Raw genomic sequence first — 23,585 nt, 5'->3', positions numbered from 1 at the left:
TATATTTTCTGCCTTGTACCCGATTATTCCTACATCTGATGGATGGCCTTGGGAATCTAATTCTGCTATTGATGGTTTTGGCTGATTGTCTCCCCTTGTAGCTGCTTTCTTCAATATTGTGTAAAGTTAGATCATGAGCTCATGTTTAGCTAAACAGCTGACCTTGTAAGTGGCTTAGGTGTGAACGCTGGTAAATTTTAGCAGAAAGTCGGCAAAGATTTATTTGTGTCCCTCCAATGAGTGGCCCGCAAAGATCCCGTTTTATACAAGTGTTGGTCCAATACACCCTCTAGAGGCAGGGGACTCAGACAGGGCTGCTTTGCGGCCCCCGATCTGGGGCAGGGGCAGTTGGCGGCCTGTGACCCGGGCAGGAGCCTCTCCGCGTGTGTCCCAGGGACCCATCTGTCTGCGAACTTCGGTCACCTGTCAGGAAGCTACGATGTCCAGACATATGCTTAGCTGTGCAGCGCGGTATACTGCGCGGACACGTTCCACACACACTTCAAGTAAGAGGGCGGCCTGAGTGGAAAGGTGAGAGTTTGGGCAGCTGTGCAGACAAAGAAGTCGCACTTTGGCCTGGGCCTAAAAGCTTGTGACACTCCACTGGGCCTGCCGGGCTCTGAGGGCCCTGCCCTGGGCCCCCTGCTCCCCTGCCCTTTCTTCAGTCACAGCAGAGATGGCCACACCCACTCCCTCAGTGAGGGCAGTGTTCCAACCTCCCTCAGCCCCGCCCCCTCTCTGCAGGTTACCATGCACTACAGAGGCTGCATTCTGAGGCCAGCGCGTTCCGAGAATGCCAAGGGCAGACATGATGACCTTAAATGATTTCCTCTTGTGTCAGTGTTGGTAAACTTTAGGAGCTAGGAAATGGTCCACTTGACAGAAATGTTCAAATTTACTGGCATTTCATATATTCTCTGCTCTAACATTGTCCTGACTCTTTCTGTATATTCTTTACTTATGTTTTGGTTTTCCTTAATCAAAGTGTGTCTTTTAAATCTTTTCAAAGAAGATTCTTTGGACTTACTAAATCACCTGAATTTTATACGTTTTCTGTTGTATTAAGTTCTGCTCATATCTTTATTTATCTTTTTTCTATGTTCTCAGGGTTTATTGTTTTCATCTTCTGATGTCAATTAAAACACTTGGTTATTCATTTTAATAAATCTTTTTACTTATAAAGATTTGAACTTTTGAAGATTCCAGCTTACTTGTACGTGTCTAAGGGTCAGGTCCTCTCCATTGTTGCTGGCCTAAGGCTTAGTTCACCATACAGCAATGTATATATTGACCTATTTTCCCCTCGACTTTCTGTGATTCCCTACATCTCACCTTTCTTTGCAGACAAGCCATTTGAAATACCCTTAACTTATTTCACAGCCAAGAAGTCTTTGAAATAATGTGTATTTTTTAGAGAAATCTTCTTATATAATTAGGCAGAAAATCTGACCTGCCATAGATTTCAAAACAGCATAATTTCACTCTTCTCAATGATTAATCTGTTGTATTACACAACCTTGGAGTATTTAGCTTTATCAATGACATGTCCTTGAAAAATGTTTTAGAGATCCTACCAGTCTTTGAAAACATCCTTGTGCCTTGTTTCAGTTCCAGTTTGATGTATATTTTCTGCCTTGCACCCAAATATTCCTACATCTGATGGATGGCCTTGGGAATCTAATTCTGGTATTGATGGTTTTGGCTGATTGTCTCCCCTTGTAGCTGCTTTCTTCAATATTGTGTAAATTTAGATCATGAGCTCATGTTTAGCTAAACAGCTGACCTTATAAGAGGCTTAGTTGTGAATGCTCGTAAGTTTCAGCAGAAAGTCGGCAAAGATTTATTTGTGTCCCTCCAATGAGTGGCCCGCAAGGACCCCGTTTTCTACAAGTGTTGGTCCAATACTCCCTCTAGAGGCAGGGGACTCAGACAGGGCTGCTTTGCGGCCCCCGATCTGGGGCAGGGGCAGTGGGAGGCCTGTGACCCGGGCAGGAGCCTCTCCGCGTGTGTCCCAGGGACCCATCTGCCTGCGAACTTCGGTCACCTGGCAGGAAGCTATGATGCCCAGATATATGCTTAGCTGTGCAGCACGGTGTACTGCGCGGACACGTTCCACACACACTTCAAGTAAGAGGGCGGCCTGAGTGGAAAGGTGAGAGTTTGGGCAGCTGTGCAGACAAAGAAGGCGCCCTTTGGCCTGGGCCTAAAAACTTGTGACAATCCACTGGGCCTGCCGGGCTCTGAGGGCCCTGCCCCGGGCCCCCTGCTCCCCTGCCCTTTGTTCTGTCACAGCAGAGAGGCCACACCCACTCCCTCAGTGAGGGCAGTGTTCCAACCTCCCTCAGCCCCGCCGCCTCTCCACAGTTTACCATGGACTACAGAGGCTGCATTCGGAGGCCAGGGCGTCCCGAGAATGCCAAGGGCAGACATGATGACCTTAAATGATTTCCTCTTGTGTCAGTGTTGGTAAACTTTAGGAGCTAGGAAATGGTCCACTTTACAGAAATGTTCAAATTTACTGGCATTTCATATATTCTCTGCTCTAACATTGTCCTGACTCTTTCTGTATATTTTTTACTTATGTTTTGGTTTTCCTTAATCAATGTGTGTCTTTTAAATCTTTTCAAAGAAGATTCTTTGGACTTACTAAATCACCTGAATTTTATACGTTTTCTGTTGTATTAAGTTCTGCTCATATCTTTATTTATCTTTTCTCTATGTTCTCAGGGTTTATTGTTTTCATCTTCTGATGTCAATTAAAACACTTGGTTATTCATTTTAATAAATCTTTTTACTTATAAAGTTTTGAACTTTTGAAGATTCCACCTTACTTGTACGTGTCTAAGGGTCAGGTCCTCTCCATTGTTAATGGCCTAAGGCTTAGTTCACCATACAGCAATGTATATATTGACCTATTTTCCCCTCGACTTTCTGTGATTCCCTACATCTCACCTTTCTTTGCAGACAAGCCATTTGAAATACCCTTAACTTATTTCACAGCCAATAAGTCTTTGAAATAATGTGTATTTTTTAGAGAAATCTTCTTATATAATTAGGCAGAAAATCTGACCTGCCATAGTTTTCAAAACAGCATAATTTCACTCTTCTCAATGATTAATCTGTTGTATTACACAACCTTGGAGTATTTAGCTTTATCAATGACATGTCCTTGAAAAATGCTTTAGAGATCATACCAGTCTTTGAAAAGATACTTGTGCCTTGTTTCAGTTCCAGTTTTATGTATATTTTCTGCCTTGCACCTGATTATTCCTACATCTGATGGATGGCCTTGGGAATCTAATTCTGGTATTGATGGTTTTGGCTGATTGTCTCCCCTTGTAGCTGCTTTCTTCAATATTGTGTAAATTTAGATCATGAGCTCATGTTTAGATAAACAGCTGACCTTGTAAGAGGCTTAGGTGTGAACGCTCGTAAGTTTCAGCAGAGAGTCGGCAATGATTTATTTGTGTCCCTCCAATGAGTGGCCCGCAAGGACCCCGTTTTCTACAAGTGTTGGTCCAATACTCCCGCTAGAGGCAGGGGACTCAGACCGGGCTGCTTTGCGGCCCCCGATCTGGGGCAGGGGCAGTGGGCGGCCTGTGACCCGGGCAGGAGCCTCTCCGCGTGTGTCCCAGGGACCCATCTGCCTGCGAACTTCGGTCACCTGGCAGGAAGCTACGATGCCCAGAACTATGCTTAGCTCTGCAGCGCGGTGTACGGCGCGAACACGTTCCGCACACACTTCAAGTAAGATGGCGGCCTGAGTGGAAAGGTGAGAGTTTGGGCAGCTGTGCAGACAAAGAAGGCGCCCTTTGGCCTGGGCCTAAAAACTTGTGACACTCCACTGGGCCTGCCGGGCTCTGAGGGCCCTGCCCTGGGCCCCCTGCTCCCCTGCCCTTTGTTCAGTCACAGCAGAGATGGCCACACCCACTCCCTCAGTGAGGGCAGTGTTCCAACCTCCCTCTGCCCCGCCCCCTCTCTGCAGGTTACCATGGACTACAGAGGCTGCATTCTGAGGCCAGGGCGTTCCGAGAATGCCAAGGGCAGACATGATGACCTTAAATGATTTCCTCTTGTGTCAGTGTTGGTAAACTTTAGGAGCTAGGAAATGGTCCACTTGACAGAAATGTTCAAATTTACTGGCATTTCATATATTCTCTGCTCTAACATTGTCCTGACTCTTTCTGTATATTCTTTACTTATGTTTTGGTTTTCCTTAATCATAGTGTGTCTTTTAAATCTTTTCAAAGAAGATTCTTTGGACTTACTAAATCACCTCAATTTTATACGTTTTCTGTTGTATTAAGTTCTGCTCATATCTTTATTTATCTTTTCTCTATGTTCTCAGGGTTTATTGTTTTCATCTTCTGATGTCAATTAAAACACTTGGTTATTCATTTTAATAAATCTTTTTACTTATAAAGATTTGAACTTTTGAAGATTCCAGCTTACTTGTACGTGTCTAAGGGTCAGATCCTCTCCATTGTTGCTGGCCTAAGGCTTAGTTCACCATACAGCAATGTATATATTGACCTATTTTCCCCTCGACTTTCTGTGATTCCCTACATCTCACCTTTCTTTGCAGACAAGCCATTTGAAATACCCTTAACTTATTTCACAGCCAATAAGTCTGAAATAATGTGTATTTTTTAGAGAAATCTTCTTATATAATTAGGCAGAAAATCTGACCTGCCATAGTTTTCAAAACAGCATAATTTCACTCTTCTCAATGATTAATCTGTTGTATTACACAACCTTGGAGTATTTAGCTTTATCAATGATATGTCCTTGAAAAATGTTTTAGAGATCCTACCAGTCTTTGAAAACATCCTTGTGCCTTGTTTCAGTTCCAGTTTTATGTATATTTTCTGCCTTGCACCCGATTATTCCTACATCTGATGGATGCCCTTGGGAATCTAATTCTGGTATTGATGGTTTTGGCTGATTGTCTCCCCTTGTAGCTGCTTTCTTCAATATTGTGTAAATTTAGATCATGAGCTCATGTTTAGATAAACAGCTGACCTTGTAAGAGGCTTAGTTGTGAACGCTCGTAAGTTTCAGCAGAAAGTCGGCAAAGATTTATTTGTGTCCCACCAATGAGTGGTCCGCAAGGACCCCGTTTTCTACAAGTGTTGGTCCAATACTCCCTCTAGAGGCAGGGGACTCAGACAGGGCTGCTTTGCGGCCCCCGATCTGGGGCAGGGGCAGTGGGCGGCCTGTGACCCGGGCAGGAGCCTCTCCGCGTGTGTCCCAGGGACCCATCTGCCTGCGAACTTCGGTCACCTGGCAGAAAGCTACGATGTCCAGACCTATGCTTAGCTGTGCAGCGCGGTGTACTGCGCGGACACGTTCCACACACACTTCAAGTAAGAGGGCGGCCTGAGTGGAAAGGTGAGAGTTTGGGCAGCTGTGCAGACAAAGAAGGCGCACTTTGGCCTGGGCCTAAAAGCTTGTGACACTCCACTGGGCCTGCCGGGCTCTGAGGGCCCTGCCCTGGGCCCCCTGCTCCCCTGCCCTTTGTTCAGTCACAGCAGAGATGGCCACACCCACTCCCTCAGTGAGGGCAGTGTTCCAACCTCCCTCAGCCCCGCCGCCTCTCCACAGGTTACCATGGACTACAGAGGCTGCATTCTGAGGCCAGGGCGTCCCGAGAATGCCAAGGGCAGACATGATGACCTTAAATGATTTCCTCTTGTGTCAGTGTTGGTAAACTTTAGGAGCTAGGAAATGGTCCACTTGACAGAAATGTTCAAATTTACTGGCATTTCATATATTCTCTGCTCTAACATTGTCCTGACTCTTTCTGTATATTCTTTACTTATGTTTTGGTTTTCCTTAATCAAAGTGTGTCTTTTAAATCTTTTCAAAGAAGATTCTTTGGACTTACTAAATCACCTGAATTTTATACGTTTTCTGTTGTATTAAGTTCTGCTCATATCTTTATTTTTCTTTTCTCTATGTTCTCAGGGTTTATTGTTTTCATCTTCTGATGTCAATTAAAACACTTGGTTATTCATTTTAATAAATCTTTTAACTTATAAAGATTTGAACTTTTGAAGATTCCAGCTTACTTGTACGTGTCTAAGGGTCAGGTCCTCTCCATTGTTGCTGGCCTAAGGCTTAGTTCACCATACAGCAATGTATATATTGACCTATTTTAACCTCGACTTTCTGTGATTCCCTACATCTCACCTTTCTTTGCAGACAAGCCATTTGAAATACCCTTAACTTATTTCACAGCCAATAAGTCTTTGAAATAATGTGTATTTTTTAGAGAAATCTTCTTATATAATTAGGCAGAAAATCTGACCTGCCATAGTTTTCAAAACAGCATAATTTCACTCTTCTCAATGATTAATCTGTTGTATTACACAACCTTGGAGTATTTAGCTTTATCAATGACATGTCCTTGAAAAATGTTTTAGAGATCCTACCAGTCTTTGAAAACATCCTTGTGCCTTGTTTCAGTTCCAGTTTTATGTATATTTTCTGCCTTGTACCCGATTATTCCTACATCTGATGGATGGCCTTGGGAATCTAATTCTGGTATTGATGGTTTTGTCTGATTGTCTCCCCTTGTAGCTGCTTTCTTCAATATTGTGTAAATTTAGATCATGAGCTCATGTTTAGCTAAACAGCTGACCTTGTAAGAGGCTTAGTTGTGAACGCTCGTAAGTTTCAGCAGAAAGTCGGCAAAGATTTATTTGTGTCCCTCCAATGATTGGCCCGCAAAAACCCCGTTTTCTACAAGTGTTGGTCCAATACTCCCTCTAGAGGCAGGGGACTCAGACAGGGCTGCTTTGCGGCCCCCGATCTGGGGCAGGGGCAGTGGGCGGCCTGTGACCCGGGCAGGAGCCTCTCCGCGTGTGTCCCAGGGACCCATCTGCCTGCGAACTTCGGTCACCTGGCAGGAAGCTACGATGCCCAGACCTATGCTTAGCTGTGCAGCGCGGTATACTGCGCGGACACGTTCCACACACACTTCAAGTAAGAGGGCGGCCTGAGTGGAAAGGTGAGAGTTTGGGCAGCTGTGCAGACAAAGAAGTCGCACTTTGGCCTGGGCCTAAAAGCTTGTGACACTCCACTGGGCCTGCCGGGCTCTGAGGGCCCTGCCCTGGGCCCCCTGCTCCCCTGCCCTTTCTTCAGTCACAGCAGAGATGGCCACACCCACTCCCTCAGTGAGGGCAGTGTTCCAACCTCCCTCAGCCCCGCCCCCTCTCTGCAGGTTACCATGCACTACAGAGGCTGCATTCTGAGGCCAGCGCGTTCCGAGAATGCCAAGGGCAGACATGATGACCTTAAATGATTTCCTCTTGTGTCAGTGTTGGTAAACTTTAGGAGCTAGGAAATGGTCCACTTTACAGAAATGTTCAAATTTACTGGCATTTCATATATTCTCTGCTCTAACATTGTCCTGACTCTTTCTGTATATTCTTTACTTATGTTTTGGTTTTCCTTAATCAAAGTGTGTCTTTTAATTCTTTTCAAAGAAGATTCTTTGGACTTACTAAATCACCTGAATTTTATACGTTTTCTGTTGTATTAAGTTCTGCTCATATCTTTATTTATCTTTTTTCTTTGTTCTCAGGGTTTATTGTTTTCATCTTCTGATGTCAATTAAAACACTTGGTTATTCATTTTAATAAATCTTTTTACTTATAAAGATTTGAACTTTTGAAGATTCCAGCTTACTTGTACGTGTCTAAGGGTCAGGTCCTCTCCATTGTTGCTGGCCTAAGGCTTAGTTCACCATACAGCAATGTATATATTGACCTATTTTCCCCTCGACTTTCTGTGATTCCCTACATCTCACCTTTCTTTGCAGACAAGCCATTTGAAATACCCTTAACTTATTTCACAGCCAATAAGTCTTTGAAATAATGTGTATTTTTTAGAGAAATCTTCTTATATAATTAGGCAGAAAATCTGACCTGCCATAGATTTCAAAACAGCATAATTTCACTCTTCTCAATGATTAATCTGTTGTATTACACAACCTTGGAGTATTTAGCTTTATCAATGATATGTCCTTGAAAAATGTTTTAGAGATCCTACCAGTCTTTGAAAACATCCTTGTGCCTTGTTTCAGTTCCAGTTTTAAGTATATTTTCTGCCTTGCACCCAAATATTCCTACATCTGATGGATGGCCTTGGGAATCTAATTCTGGTATTGATGGTTTTGGCTGATTGTTTCCCCTTGTAGCTGCTTTCTTCAATATTGTGTAAATTTAGATCATGAGCTCATGTTTAGATAAACAGCTGACATTGTAAGAGGCTTAGGTGTGAACGCTCGTAAGTTTCAGCAGAAAGTCGGCAAAGATTTATTTGTGTCCCTCCAATGAGTGTCCCGCAAGGACCCCGTTTTCTACAAGTGTTGGTCCAATACTCCCTCTAGAGGCAGGGGACTCAGACAGGGCTGCTTTGCGGCCCCCTATCTGGGGCAGGGGCAGTGGGCGGCCTGTGACCCGGGCAGGAGCCTCTCTGCGTGTGTCCCAGGGACCCATCTGCCTGCGAAATTCGGTCACCTGGCAGGAAGCTATGATGCCCAGACCTATGCTTAGCTGTGCAGCGCGGTATACTGCGCGGACACGTTCCACACACACTTCAAGTAAGAGGGCGGCCTGAGTGGAAAGGTGAGAGTTTGGGCAGCTGTGCAGACAAAGAAGGCGCCCTTTGGCCTGGGCCTAAAAGCTTGTGACACTCCACTGGGCCGGCCGGGCTCTGAGGGCCCTGCCCTGGGCCCACTGCTCCCCTGCCCTTTGTTCAGTCACAGCAGAGATGGCCACACCCACTCCCTCAGTGAGGGCAGTGTTCCAACCTCCCTCAGCCCCGCCGCCTCTCCACAGGTTACCATGGACTACAGAGGCTGCATTCTGAGGCCAGGGCGTTCCGAGAATGCCAAGGGCAGACATGATGAACTTAAATGATTTCCTCTTGTGTCAGTGATGGTAAACTTTAGGAGCTAGTAAATGGTCCACTTTACAGAAATGTTCAAATTTACTGGCATTTCATATATTGTCTGCTCTAACATTGTCCTGACTCTTTCTGTATATTCTTTACTTATGTTTTGGTTTTCGTTAATCAAAGTGTGTCTTTTAAATCTTTTCAAAGAAGATTCTTTGGAATTACTAAATCACCTGAATTTTATACGTTTTCTGTTGTATTAAGTTCTGCTCATATCTTTATTTATCTTTTCTCTATGTTCTCAGGGTTTATTGTTTTCATCTTCTGATGTCAATTAAAACACTTGGTTATTCATTTTAATAAATCTTTTTACTTATAAAGATTTGAACTTTTGAAGATTCCAGCTTACTTGTACGTGTCTAAGGGTCAGATCCTCTCCATTGTTGCTGGCCTAAGGCTTAGTTCACCATACAGCAATGTATATATTGACCTATTTTCCCCTCGACTTTCTGTGATTCCCTACATCTCACCTTTCTTTGCAGACAAGCCATTTGAAATACCCTTAACTTATTTCACAGCCAATAAGTCTGAAATAATGTGTATTTTTTAGAGAAATCTTCTTATATAATTAGGCAGAAAATCTGACCTGCCATAGTTTTCAAAACAGCATAATTTCACTCTTCTCAATGATTAATCTGTTGTATTACACAACCTTGGAGTATTTAGCTTTATCAATGATATGTCCTTGAAAAATGTTTTAGAGATCCTACCAGTCTTTGAAAACATCCTTGTGCCTTGTTTCAGTTCCAGTTTTATGTATATTTTCTGCCTTGCACCCGATTATTCCTACATCTGATGGATGCCCTTGGGAATCTAATTCTGGTATTGATGGTTTTGGCTGATTGTCTCCCCTTGTAGCTGCTTTCTTCAATATTGTGTAAATTTAGATCATGAGCTCATGTTTAGATAAACAGCTGACCTTGTAAGAGGCTTAGTTGTGAACGCTCGTAAGTTTCAGCAGAAAGTCGGCAAAGATTTATTTGTGTCCCACCAATGAGTGGCCCGCAAGGACCCCGTTTTCTACAAGTGTTGGTCCAATACTCCCTCTAGAGGCAGGGGACTCAGACAGGGCTGCTTTGCGGCCCCCGATCTGGGGCAGGGGCAGTGGGCGGCCTGTGACCCGGGCAGGAGCCTCTCCGCGTGTGTCCCAGGGACCCATCTGCCTGCGAACTTCGGTCACCTGGCAGAAAGCTACGATGTCCAGACCTATGCTTAGCTGTGCAGCGCGGTGTACTGCGCGGACACGTTCCACACACACTTCAAGTAAGAGGGCGGCCTGAGTGGAAAGGTGAGAGTTTGGGCAGCTGTGCAGACAAAGAAGGCGCACTTTGGCCTGGGCCTAAAAGCTTGTGACACTCCACTGGGCCTGCCGGGCTCTGAGGGCCCTGCCCTGGGCCCACTGCTCCCCTGCCCTTTGTTCAGTCACAGCAGAGATGGCCACACCCACTCCCTCAGTGAGGGCAGTGTTCCAACCTCCCTCAGCCCCGCCGCCTCTCCACAGGTTACCATGGACTACAGAGGCTGCATTCTGAGGCCAGGGCGTCCCGAGAATGCCAAGGGCAGACATGATGACCTTAAATGATTTCCTCTTGTGTCAGTGTTGGTAAACTTTAGGAGCTAGGAAATGGTCCACTTGACAGAAATGTTCAAATTTACTGGCATTTCATATATTCTCTGCTCTAACATTGTCCTGACTCTTTCTGTATATTCTTTACTTATGTATTGGTTTTCCTTAATCAAAGTGTGTCTTTTAAATCTTTTCAAAGAAGATTCTTTGGACTTACTAAATCACCTGAATTTTATACGTTTTCTGTTGTATTAAGTTCTGCTCATATCTTTATTTTTCTTTTCTCTATGTTCTCAGGGTTTATTGTTTTCATCTTCTGATGTCAATTAAAACACTTGGTTATTCATTTTAATAAATCTTTTAACTTATAAAGATTTGAACTTTTGAAGATTCCAGCTTACTTGTACGTGTCTAAGGGTCAGGTCCTCTCCATTGTTGCTGGCCTAAGGCTTAGTTCACCATACAGCAATGTATATATTGACCTATTTTAACCTCGACTTTCTGTGATTCCCTACATCTCACCTTTCTTTGCAGACAAGCCATTTGAAATACCCTTAACTTATTTCACAGCCAATAAGTCTTTGAAATAATGTGTATTTTTTAGAGAAATCTTCTTATATAATTAGGCAGAAAATCTGACCTGCCATAGTTTTCAAAACAGCATAATTTCACTCTTCTCAATGATTAATCTGTTGTATTACACAACCTTGGAGTATTTAGCTTTATCAATGACATGTCCTTGAAAAATGTTTTAGAGATCCTACCAGTCTTTGAAAACATCCTTGTGCCTTGTTTCAGTTCCAGTTTGATGTATATTTTCTGCCTTGTACCCGATTATTCCTACATCTGATGGATGGCCTTGGGAATCTAATTCTGGTATTGATGGTTTTGGCTGATTGTCTCCCCTTGTAGCTGCTTTCTTCAATATTGTGTAAATTTAGATCATGAGCTCATGTTTAGCTAAACAGCTGACCTTGTAAGAGGCTTAGTTGTGAACGCTCGTAAGTTTCAGCAGAAAGTCGGCAAAGATTTATTTGTGTCCCTCCAATGACTGGCCCGCAAAAACCCCGTTTTCTACAAGTGTTGGTCCAATACTCCCTCTAGAGGCAGGGGACTCAGACAGGGCTGCTTTGCGGCCCCCGATCTGGGGCAGGGGCAGTGGGCGGCCTGTGACCCGGGCAGGAGCCTCTCCGCGTGTGTCCCAGGGACCCATCTGCCTGCGAACTTCGGTCACCTGGCAGGAAGCTACGATGCCCAGACCTATGCTTAGCTGTGCAGCGCGGTATACTGCGCGGACACGTTCCACACACACTTCAAGTAAGAGGGCGGCCTGAGTGGAAAGGTGAGAGTTTGGGCAGCTGTGCAGACAAAGAAGTCGCACTTTGGCCTGGGCCTAAAAGCTTGTGACACTCCACTGGGCCTGCCGGGCTCTGAGGGCCCTGCCCTGGGCCCCCTGCTCCCCTGCCCTTTCTTCAGTCACAGCAGAGATGGCCACACCCACTCCCTCAGTGAGGGCAGTGTTCCAACCTCCCTCAGCCCCGACCCCTCTCTGCAGGTTACCATGCACTACAGAGGCTGCATTCTGAGGCCAGCGCGTTCCGAGAATGCCAAGGGCAGGCATGATGACCTTAAATGATTTCCTCTTGTGTCAGTGTTGGTAAACTTTAGGAGCTAGGAAATGGTCCACTTTACAGAAATGTTCAAATTTACTGGCATTTCATATATTCTCTGCTCTAACATTGTCCTGACTCTTTCTGTATATTCTTTACTTATGTTTTGGTTTTCCTTAATCAAAGTGTGTCTTTTAATTCTTTTCAAAGAAGATTCTTTGGACTTACTAAATCACCTGAATTTTATACGTTTTCTGTTGTATTAAGTTCTGCTCATATCTTTATTTATCTTTTTTCTTTGTTCTCAGGGTTTATTGTTTTCATCTTCTGATGTCAATTAAAACACTTGGTTATTCATTTTAATAAATCTTTTTACTTATAAAGATTTGAACTTTTGAAGATTCCAGCTTACTTGTACGTGTCTAAGGGTCAGGTCCTCTCCATTGTTGCTGGCCTAAGGCTTAGTTCACCATACAGCAATGTATATATTGACCTATTTTCCCCTCGACTTTCTGTGATTCCCTACATCTCACCTTTCTTTGCAGACAAGCCATTTGAAATACCCTTAACTTATTTCACAGCCAATAAGTCTTTGAAATAATGTGTATTTTTTAGAGAAAACTTCTTATATAATTAGGCAGAAAATCTGACCTGCCATAGATTTCAAAACAGCATAATTTCACTCTTCTCAATGATTAATCTGTTGTATTACACAACCTTGGAGTATTTAGCTTTATCAATGATATGTCCTTGAAAAATGTTTTAGAGATCCTACCAGTCTTTGAAAACATCCTTGTGCCTTGTTTCAGTTCCAGTTTTATGTATATTTTCTGCCTTGCACCCAAATATTCCTACATCTGATGGATGGCCTTGGGAATCTAATTCTGGTATTGATGGTTTTGGCTGATTGTTTCCCCTTGTAGCTGCTTTCTTCAATATTGTGTAAATTTAGATCATGAGCTCATGTTTAGCTAAACAGCTGACATTGTAAGAGGCTTAGGTGTGAACGCTCGTAAGTTTCAGCAGAAAGTCGGCAAAGATTTATTTGTGTCCCTCCAATGAGTGTCCCGCAAGGACCCCGTTTTCTACATGTGTTGGTCCAATACTCCCTCTAGAGGCAGGGGACTCAGACAGGGCTGCTTTGCGGCCCCCTATCTGGGGCAGGGGCAGTGGGCGGCCTGTGACCCGGGCAGGAGCCTCTCTGCGTGTGTCCCAGGGACCCATCTGCCTGCGAAATTCGGTCACCTGGCAGGAAGCTACGATGCCCAGACCTATGCTTAGCTGTGCAGCGCGGTATACTGCGCGGACACGTTCCACACACACTTCAAGTAAGAGGGCGGCCTGAGTGGAAAGGTGAGAGTTTGGGCAGCTGTGCAGACAAAGAAGGCGCCCTTTGGCCTGGGCCTAAAAGCTTGTGACACTCCACTGGGCCGGCCGGGCTCTGAGGGCCCTGCCCTGGGCCCACTGCTCCCCTGCCCTTTGTTCAGTCACAGCAGAGATGGCCACACCCACTCCCTCAGTGAGGGCAGTGTTCCAACCTCCCTCAGCCCCGCCGCCTCTCCACAGGTTACCATGGACTACAGAGGCTGCATTCTGAGGCCAGGGCGTTCCGAGAATGCCAAGGGCAGACATGATGAACTTAAATGATTTCCTCTTGTGTCAGTGATGGTAAACTTTAGGAGCTAGTAAATGGTCCACTTTACAGAAATGTTCAAATTTACTGGCATTTCATATATTGTCTGCTCTAACATTGTCCTGACTCTTTCTGTATATTCTTTACTTATGTTTTGGTTTTCGTTAATCAAAGTGTGTCTTTTAAATCTTTTCAAAGAAGATTCTTTGGAATTACTAAATCACCTGAATTTTATACGTTTTCTGTTGTATTAAGTTCTGCTCATATCTTTATTTATCTTTTCTCTATGTTCTCAGGGTTTATTGTTTTCATCTTCTGATGTCAATTAAAACACTTGGTTATTCATTTTAATAAATCATTTTACTTATAAAGATTTGATCTTTTGAAGATTCCAGCTTACTTGTACGTGTCTAATGGTCAGGTCCTCTCTATTGTTGCTGGCCTAAGGCTTAGTTCACCATACAGCAATGTATATATTGACCTATTTTCCCCTCGACTATCTGTGATTCCCTACATCTCACCTTTCTTTGCAGACAAGCCATTGGAAATACCCTTAACTTATTTCACAGCCAATAAGTCTTTGAAATAATGTGTATTTTTTAGAGAAATCTTCTTATATAATTATGCAGAAAATCTGACCTGCCATAGTTTTCAAAACAGCATAATTTAACTCTTCTCAATGATTAATCTGTTGTATTACACAACCTTGGAGTATTTAGCTTTATCAATGACATGTCCTTGAAAAATGTTTTAGAGATCCTACCAGTCTTTGAAAACATCCTTGTGCCTTGTTTCAGTTCCAGTTTGATGTATATTTTCTGCCTTGCACCCGATTATTCCTACATCTGATGGATGGCCTTGGGAATCTAATTCTGGTATTGATGGTTTTGGCTGATTGTCTCCCCTTGTAGCTGCTTTCTTCAATATTGTGTAAATTTAGATCATGAGCTCATGTTTAGCTAAACAGCTGACCTTGTAAGAGGCTTAGTTGTGAATGCTCGTAAGTTTCAGCAGAAAGTCGGCAAAGATTTATTTGTGTCCCTCCAATGAGTGGCCCGCAAGGACCCCGTTTTCTACAAGTGTTGGTCCAATACTCCCTCTAGAGGCAGGGGACTCAGACAGGGCTGCTTTGCGGCCCCCGATCTGGGGCAGGGGCAGTGGGCGGCCTGTGACCCGGGCAGGAGCCTCTCCACGTGTGTCCCAGGGACCCATCTGCCTGCGAACTTCGGTCACCTGGCAGGAAGCTATGATGCCCAGATATATGCTTAGCTGTGCAGCACGGTGTACTGCGCGGACACGTTCCACACACACTTCAAGTAAGAGGGCGGCCTGAGTGGAAAGGTGAGAGTTTGGGCAGCTGTGCAGACAAAGAAGGCGCCCTTTGGCCTGGGCCTAAAAACTTGTGACACTCCACTGGGCCTGCCGGGCTCTGAGGGCCCTGCCCCGGGCCACCTGCTCCCCTGCCATTTGTTCTGTCACAGCAGAGAGGCCACACCCACTCCCTCAGTGAGGGCAGTGTTCCAAACTCCCTCAGCCCCGCCCCCTCTCCGCAGGTTACCATGGACTACAGAGGCTGCATTCTGAGGCCAGGGCGTTCCGAGAATGCTAAGGGCAGACATGATGTCCTTAAATGATTTCCTCTTGTGTCAGTGTTGGTAAACTTTAGGAGCTAGGAAATGGTCCACTTTACAGAAATGTTCAAATTTACTGGCATTTCATATATTCTCTGCTCTAACATTGTCCTGACTCTTTCTGTATATTTTTTACTTATGTTTTGGTTTTCCTTAATCAATGTGTGTCTTTTAATTCTTTTCAAAGAAGATTCTTTGGACTTACTAAATCACCTGAATTTTATACGTTTTCTGTTGTATTAAGTTCTGTTCATATCTTTATTTATCTTTTCTCTATGTTCTCAGGGTTTATTGTTTTCATCTTCTGATGTCAATTAAAACACTTGGTTATTCATTTTAATAAATCTTTTTACTTATAAAGTTTTGAACTTTTGAAGATTCCACCTTACTTGTACGTGTCTAAGGGTCAGGTCCTCTCCATTGTTAATGGCCTAAGGCTTAGTTCACCATACAGCAATGTATATATTGACCTATTTTCCCCTCGACTTTCTGTGATTCCCTACATCTCACCTTTCTTTGCAGACAAGCCGTTTGAAATACCCTTAACTTATTTCACAGCCAATAAGTCTTTGAAATAATGTGTATTTTTTAGAGAAATCTTCTTATATAATTAGGCAGAAAATCTGACCTGCCATAGTTTTCAAAACAGCATAATTTCACTCTTCTCAATGATTAATCTGTTGTATTACACAACCTTGGAGTATTTAGCTTTATCAATGACATGTCCTTGAAAAATGCTTTAGAGATCATACCAGTCTTTGAAAAGATACTTGTGCCTTGTTTCAGTTCCAGTTTTATGTATATTTTCTGCCTTGCACCTGATTATTCCTACATCTGATGGATGGCGTTGGGAATCTAATTCTGGTATTGATGGTTTTGGCTGATTGTCTCCCCTTGTAGCTGCTTTCTTCAATATTGTGTAAATTTAGATCATGAGCTCATGTTTAGATAAACAGCTGACATTGTAAGAGGCTTAGGTGTGAACGCTCGTAAGTTTCAGCAGAGAGTCGGCAATGATTTATTTGTGTCCCTCCAATGAGTGGCCCGCAAGGACCCCGTTTTCTACAAGTGTTGGTCCAATACTCCCGCTAGAGGCAGGGGACTCAGACCGGGCTGCTTTGCGGCCCCCGATCTGGGGCAGGGGCAGTGGGCGGCCTGTGACCCGGGCAGGAGCCTCTCCGCGTGTGTCCCAGGGACCCATCTGCCTGTGAACTTCGGTCACCTGGCAGAAAGCTACGATGTCCAGACCTATGCTTAGCTGTGCAGCGCGGTGTACTGCGCGGACACGTTCCACACACACTTCAAGTAAGAGGGCGGCCTGAGTGGAAAGGTGAGAGTTTGGGCAGCTGTGCAGACAATGAAGGCGCCCTTTGGCCTGGGCCTAAAATCTTGTGACACTCCACTGGGCCTGCCGGGCTCTGAGGGCCCTGCCCTGGGCCCCCTGCTCCCCTGCCCTTTGTTCAGTCACAGCAGAGATGGCCACACCCACTCCCTCAGTGAGGGCAGTGTTCCAACCTCCCTCAGCCCCGCCGCCTCTCCACAGGTTACCATGGACTACAGAGGCTGCATTCTGAGGCCAGGGCGTCCCGAGAATGCCAAGGGCAGACATGATGACCTTAAATGATTTCCTCTTGTGTCAGTGTTGGTAAACTTTAGGAGCTAGGAAATGGTCCACTTGACAGAAATGTTCAAATTTACTGGCATTTCATATATTCTCTGCTCTAACATTGTCCTGACTCTTTCTGTATATTCTTTACTTATATTTTGGTTTTCCTTAATCAAAGTGTGTCTTTTAAATCTTTTCAAAGGAGATTCTTTGGACTTACTAAATCACCTGAATTTTATACGTTTTCTGTTGTATTAAGTTCTGCTCATATCTTTATTTTTCTTTTCTCTATGTTCTCAGGGTTTATTGTTTTCATCTTCTGATGTCAATTAAAACACTTGGTTATTCATTTTAATAAATCTTTTAACTTATAAAGATTTGAACTTTTGAAAATTCCAGCTTACTTGTACGTGTCTAAGGGTCAGGTCCTCTCCATTGTTGCTGGCCTAAGGCTTAGTTCACCATACAGCAATGTATATATTGACCTATTTTCCCCTCGACTTTCTGTGATTCCCTATATCTCACCTTTATTTACAGACAAGCCATTTGAAATACCCTTAACTTATTTCACAGCCAATAAGTCTTTGAAATAATGTGTATTTTTTAGAGAAATCTTCTTATATAATTAGGCAGAAAATCTGACCTGCCATAGTTTTCAAAACAGCATAATTTCACTCTTCTCAATGATTAATCTGTTGTATTACACAACCTTGGAGTATTTAGCTTTATCAATGACATGTCCTTGAAAAATGTTTTAGAGATCCTACCAGTCTTTGAAAACATCCTTGTGCCTTGTTTCAGTTCCAGTATTATGTATATTTTCTGCCTTGTACCCGATTATTCCTACATCTGATGGATGCCCTTGGGAATCTAATTCTGCTATTGATGGTTTTGGCTGATTGACTCCCCTTGTAGCTGCTTTCTTCAATATTGTGTAAAGTTAGATCATGAGCTCATGTTTAGCTAAACAGCTGACCTTGTAAGTGGCTTAGGTGTGAACGCTGGTAAATTTTAGCAGAAAGTCGGCAAAGATTTATTTGTGTCCCTCCAATGAGTGGCCCGCAAAGATCCCGTTTTCTACAAGTGTTGGTCCAATACACCCTCTAGAGGCAGGGGACTCAGACAGGGCTGCTTTGCGGCCCCCGATCTGGGGCAGGGGCAGTTGGCGGCCTGTGACCCGGGCAGGAGCCTCTCCGCGTGTGTCCCAGGGACCCATCTGCCTGCGAACTTCGGTCACCTGTCAGGAAGCTACGATGTCCAGACCTATGCTTAGCTGTGCAGCGCGATATACTGCGCGGACACGTTCCACACACACTTCAAGTAAGAGGGCGGCCTGAGTGGAAAGGTGAGAGTTTGGGCAGCTGTGCAGACAAAGAAGTCGCACTTTGGCCTGGGCCTAAAAGCTTGTGACACTCCACTGGGCCTGCCGGGCTCTGAGGGCCCTGCCCTGGGCCCCCTGCTCCCCTGCCCTTTCTTCAGTCACAGCAGAGATGGCCACACCCACTCCCTCAGTGAGGGCAGTGTTCCAACCTCCCTCAGCCCCGCCCCCTCTCTGCAGGTTACCATGCACTACAGAGGGTGCATTCTGAGGCCAGCGCATTCCAAGAATGCCAAGGGCAGACATGATGACCTTAAATGATTTCCTCTTGTGTCAGTGTTGGTAAACTTTAGGAGCTAGGAAATGGTCCACTTTACAGAAATGTTCAAATTTACTGGCATTTCATATATTCTCTGCTCTAACATTGTCCTGACTCTTTCTGTATATTCTTTACTTATGTTTTGGTTTTCCTTAATCAAAGTGTGTCTTTTAATTCTTTTCAAAGAAGATTCTTTGGACTTACTAAATCACCTGAATTTTATACGTTTTCTGTTGTATTAAGTTCTGCTCATATCTTTATTTATCTTTTTTCTTTGTTCTCAGGGTTTATTGTTTTCATCTTCTGATGTCAATTAAAACACTTGGTTATTCATTTTAATAAATCTTTTTACTTATAAAGATTTGAACTTTTGAAGATTCCAGCTTACTTGTACGTGTCTAAGGGTCAGGTCCTCTCCATTGTTGCTGGCCTAAGGCTTAGTTCACCATACAGCAATGTATATATTGACCTATTTTCCCGTCGACTTTCTGTGATTCCCTACATCTCACCTTTCTTTGCAGAGAAGCCATTTGAAATACCCTTAACTTATTTCACAGCCAATAAGTCTTTGAAATAATGTGTATTTTTTAGAGAAATCTTCTTATATAATTAGGCAGAAAATCTGACCTGCCATAGATTTCAAAACAGCATAATTTCACTCTTCTCAATGATTAATCTGTTGTATTACACAACCTTGGAGTATTTAGCTTTATCAATGATATGTCCTTGAAAAATGTTTTAGAGATCCTACCAGTCTTTGAAAACATCCTTGTGCCTTGTTTCAGTTCCAGTTTTATGTATATTTTCTGCCTTGCACCCAAATATTCCTACATCTGATGGATGGCCTTGGGAATCTAATTGTGGTATTGATGGTTTTGGCTGACTGTCTCCCCTTGTAGCTGCTTTATTCAATATTGTGTAAATTTAGATCATGAGCTCATGTTTAGCTAAACAGCTGACATTGTAAGAGGCTTAGGTGTGAACGCTCGTAAGTTTCAGCAGAAAGTCGGCAAAGATTTATTTGTGTCCCTCCAATGAGTGTCCCGCAAGGACCCCGTTTTCTACAAGTGTTGGTCCAATACTCCCTCTAGAGGCAGGGGACACAGACAGGGCTGCTTTGCGGCCCCCTATCTGGGGCAGGGGCAGTGGGCGGCCTGTGACCCGGGCAGGAGCCTCTCTGCGTGTGTCCCATGGACCCATCTGCCTGCGAAATTCGGTCACCTGGCAGGAAGCTACGATACCCAGACCTATGCTTAGCTGTGCAGCGCGGTATACTGCGCGGACACGTTCCACACACACTTCAAATAAGAGGGCGGCCTGAGTGGAAAGGTGAGAGTTTGGGCAGCTGTGCAGACAAAGAAGGCGCCCTTTGGCCTGGGCCTAAAAGCTTGTGACACTCCACTGGGCCGGCCGGGCTCTGAGGGCCCTGCCCTGGGCCCACTGCTCCCCTGCCCTTTGTTCAGTCACAGCAGAGATGGCCACACCCACTCCCTCAGTGAGGGCAGTGTTCCAACCTCCCTCAGCCCCGCCGCCTCTCCACAGGTTACCATGGACTACAGAGGCTGCATTCTGAGGCCAGGGCGTTCCGAGAATGCCAAGGGCAGACATGATGAACTTAAATGATTTCCTCTTGTGTCAGTGATGGTAAACTTTAGGAGCTAGTAAATGGTCCACTTTACAGAAATGTTCAAATTTACTGGCATTTCATATATTGTCTGCTCTAACATTGTCCTGACTCTTTCTGTATATTCTTTACTTATGTTTTGGTTTTCGTTAATCAAAGTGTGTCTTTTAAATCTTTTCAAAGAAGATTCTTTGGACTTACTAAATCACCTGAATTTTATACGTTTTCTGTTGTATTAAGTTCTGCTCATATCTTTATTTATCTTTTCTCTATGTTCTCAGGGTTTATTGTTTTCATCTTCTGATGTCAATTAAAACACTTGGTTATTCATTTTAATAAATCATTTTACTTATAAAGATTTGAACTTTTGAAGATTCCAGCTTACTTTTACGTGTCTAATGGTCAGGTCCACTCTATTGTTGCTGGCCTAAGGCTTAGTTCACCATACAGCAATGTATATATTGACCTATTTTCCCCTCGACTTTCTGTGATTCCCTACATCTCACCTTTCTTTGCAGACAAGCCATTTGAAATACCCTTAACTTATTTCACAGCCAATAAGTCTTTGAAATAATGTGTATTTTTTAGAGAAATCTTCTTATATAATTAGGCAGAAAATCTGACCTGCCATAGTTTTCAAAACAGCATAATTTCACTCTTCTCAATGATTAATCTGTTGTATTACACAACCTTGGAGTATTTAGCTTTATCAATGACATGTCCTTGAAAAATGTTTTAGAGATCCTACCAGTCTTTGAAAACATCCTTGTGCCTTGTTTCAGTTCCAGTTTGATGTATATTTTCTGCCTTGCACCCGATTATTCCTACATCTGATGGATGGCCTTGGGAATCTAATTCTGGTATTGATGGTTTTGGCTGATTGTCTCCCCTTGTAGCTGCTTTTTTCAATATTGTGTAAATTTAGATCATGAGCTCATGTTTAGCTAAACAGCTGACCTTGTAAGAGGCTTAGTTGTGAATGCTCGTAAGTTTCAGCAGAAAGTCGGCAAAGATTTATTTGTGTCCCTCCAATGAGTGGCCCGCAAGGACCCCGTTTTCTACAAGTGTTGGTCCAATACTCCCTCTAGAGGCAGGGGACTCAGACAGGGCTGCTTTGCGGCCCCCGATCTGGGGCAGGGGCAGTGGGCGGCCTGTGACCCGGGCAGGAGCCTCTCCGCGTGTGTCCCAGGGACCCATCTGCCTGCGAACTTCGGTCACCTGGCAGGAAGCTATGATGCCCAGACATATGCTTAGCTGTGCAGCACGGTGTACTGCGCGGACACGTTCCACACACACTTCAAGTAAGAGGGCGGCCTGAGTGGAAAGGTGAGAGTTTGGGCAGCTGTGCAGACAAAGAAGGCGCCCTTTGGCCTGGGCCTAAAAACTTGTGACACTCCACTGGGCCTGCCGGGCTCTGAGGGCCCTGCCCCGTGCCCCCTGCTCCCCTGCCCTTTGTTCTGTCACAGCAGAGAGGCCACACCCACTCCCTCAGTGAGGGCAGTGTTCCAACCTCCCTCAGCCCCGCCCCCTCTCTGCAGGTTACCATGGACTACAGAGGCTGCATTCTGAGGCCAGGGCGTTCCGAGAATGCCAAGGGCAGACATGATGACCTTAAATGATTTCCTCTTGTGTCAGTGTTGGTAAACTTTAGGAGCTAGGAAATGGTCCACTTTACAGAAATGTTCAAATTTACTGGCATTTCATATATTCTCTGCTCTAACATTGTCCTGACTCTTTCTGTATATTCTTTACTTATGTTTTGGTTTTCCTTAATCAAAGTGTGTCTTTTAAATCTTTTCAAAGAAGATTCTTTGGACTTACTAAATCACCTGAATTTTATACGTTTTCTGTTGTATTAAGTTCTGCTCATATCTTTATTTATCTTTTTTCTATGTTCTCAGGGTTTATTGTTTTCATCTTCTGATGTCAATTAAAACACTTGGTTATTCATTTTAATAAATCTTTTTACTTATAAAGATTTGAACTTTTGAAGATTCCAGCTTACTTGTACGTGTCTAAGGGTCAGGTCCTCTCCATTGTTGCCGGCCTAAGGCTTAGTTCACCATACAGCAATGTATATATTGGCCTATTTTCCCCTCGACTTTCTGTGATTCCCTACATCTCACCTTTCTTTGCAGACAAGCCATTTGAAATACCCTTAACATATTTCACAGCCAATAAGTCTTTGAAATAATGTGTATTTTTTAGAGAAATCTTCTTATATAATTAGGCAGAAAATCTGACCTGCCATAGTTTTCAAAACAGCATAATTTCACTCTTCTCAATGATTAATCTGTTGTATTACACAACCTTGGAGTATTTAGCTTTATCAATGACATGTCCTTGAAAAATGTTTTAGAGATCCTACCAGTCTTTGAAAACATCCTTGTGCCTTGTTTCAGTTCCAGTTTTATGTATTTTTTCTGCCTTGCACCCGATTATTCCTACATCTGATGGATGGCCTTGGGAATCTAATTCTGGTATTGATGGTTTTGGCTGATTGTCTCCCCTTGTAGCTGCTTTCTTCATTATTGTGTAAATTTAGATCATGAGCTCATGTTTAGATAAACAGCTGACCTTGTAAGAGGCTTAGGTGTGAACGCTCATAAGTTTCAGCAGAGAGTCGGCAAAGATTTATTTGTGGCCCTCCAATGAGTGGCCCGCAAGGACCCCGTTTTCTACAAGTGTTGGTCCAATACTCCCTCTAGAGGCAGGGGACTCAGACAGGGCTGCTTTGCGGCCCCCGATCTGGGGCAGGGGCAGTGGGCGGCCTGTGACCCGGGCAGGAGCCTCTCCGCGTGTGTCCCAGGGACCCATCTGCCTGCGAACTTCGGTCACCTGGCAGGAAGCTACGATGCCCAGAACTATGCTTAGCTGTGCAGCACGGTGTACTGCACGGACACGATCCACACACACTTCAAGTAAGAGGGCGGCCTGAGTGGAAAGTTGAGAGATTGGGCAGCTGTGCAGACAAAGAAGGCGCCCTTTGGCCTGGGCCTAAAAACTTGTGACACTCCACTGGGCCTGCCGGGCTCTGAGGGCCCTGCCCTGGGCCCCCTGCTCCCCTGCCCTTTGTTCAGTCACAGCAGAGATGGCCACACCCACTCCCTCAGTGAGGGCAGTGTTCCAACCTCCCTCATCCCCGCCCCCTCTCTGCAGGTTACCATGGACTACAGAGGCTGCATTCTGAGGCCAGGGCGTTCCGAGAATGGCAAGGGCAGACATGATGACCTTAAATGATTTCCTCTTGTGTCAGTGTTGGTAAACTTTAGGAGCTAGGAAATGGTCCACTTGACAGAAATGTTCAAATTTA

Source organism: Mesoplodon mirus, assembly GCF_964341445.2.
Source record: "Mesoplodon mirus genome assembly, chromosome: 1".
Lineage (NCBI taxonomy): Eukaryota > Metazoa > Chordata > Mammalia > Artiodactyla > Ziphiidae > Mesoplodon > Mesoplodon mirus.
This window is presented reverse-complemented; position numbering follows the sequence as displayed.